Genomic DNA, 1,274 nt, shown 5'->3' on the forward strand with positions numbered 1-1,274 from the left:
ATTATTTAAACCTTTTAATAAAATGATTTTGAATATAAGTAGTTTTGAAAAACTAAACCTTATAATATTATTTGATTTAGTTTCAAACGTACGAAAATTTTTTTTTGATATAATAGAATTTGATTATAAAATGTTTTTATGGATTTTCAATGATATGAAAATAAAAATAAAGATAAAATAATTGTTTCTAATGAGCACTAAAAGACTACAATATTTCATATCAAGATTACAAGTTAAAATGATGGAAATCACTAAACCTGCGCACTTGCACGAAAAAAATCATAACTAAATCATAATAACTCAAAAAAGGGTGACTCCAGTGTCCAGACGTCCGTAACTCAAAAATCTACAAATTTTGTGAAGACATCATACGCGGATCGCGTACCCATCTACGCGAAACGTGTAATGTTTCAAAAGATTACGCAGAATTTGTAATATTTACATGAAACGCGTAATGTTATATTTGTCGACTTATTTTGAGGAGGCTTCACTATTCTTCACTATTTTTCACTATTTTAACACGTTTTATATTTATTATATTATTATATTATATTATTATATTCTTTAAATTATTATTATTAACCTATATATATACATATTCGATGCGATGCACTTAAACAGATACACATTTATTTTGCTCTGCAAACACTTAAACACACATATTTATATATTGCTCCGTATTTATTTTATTTATTATTTATATTAATTATTATTATTAATCCAAATATATTATTATTAGTATTAGTATTATCAGATATCGGTACCATTATTATTAGTATTATACATAAAATACTACGACGAGGTCATGAGCGTATTATTTCAAAACGGGTTTTTCAAGCGGGATAGAGCTAAGGAAACTATGGGTTATAGCTATGGAGGTTATGGGTGATGTTCATGGGTATTGTTCGCAAGTCAAACCTAGTGTTTATCATCTCCGTTGCGTCTACGTACTTTCCTACAATATTGAATCACAATATTGATACGTGAGCATTCATATCATATCTTATCTTTTATATATTAATATTGTATCCATGTCTAGTGCTCGAGTATATATGTTTATACATGCTTGTATGCTAAATTTCATCGTTAGATAGTTTATGATGAATCACGAATTTGATACATATGCTACTGATATAAAGTATATGATATGCATATTTTTGGAAAGCTGACGAAAAATTATTAACTTTTCATTTAGAAATCGCGTGATTTCGATGAATGGATTAAAAAATATGGTCAACTGAATTATGTTTGACGTTAATTGAGATTGTGTTCGA

Source organism: Rutidosis leptorrhynchoides, chromosome 10 (assembly GCF_046630445.1).
Source record: "Rutidosis leptorrhynchoides isolate AG116_Rl617_1_P2 chromosome 10, CSIRO_AGI_Rlap_v1, whole genome shotgun sequence".
NCBI lineage: Eukaryota > Viridiplantae > Streptophyta > Magnoliopsida > Asterales > Asteraceae > Rutidosis > Rutidosis leptorrhynchoides.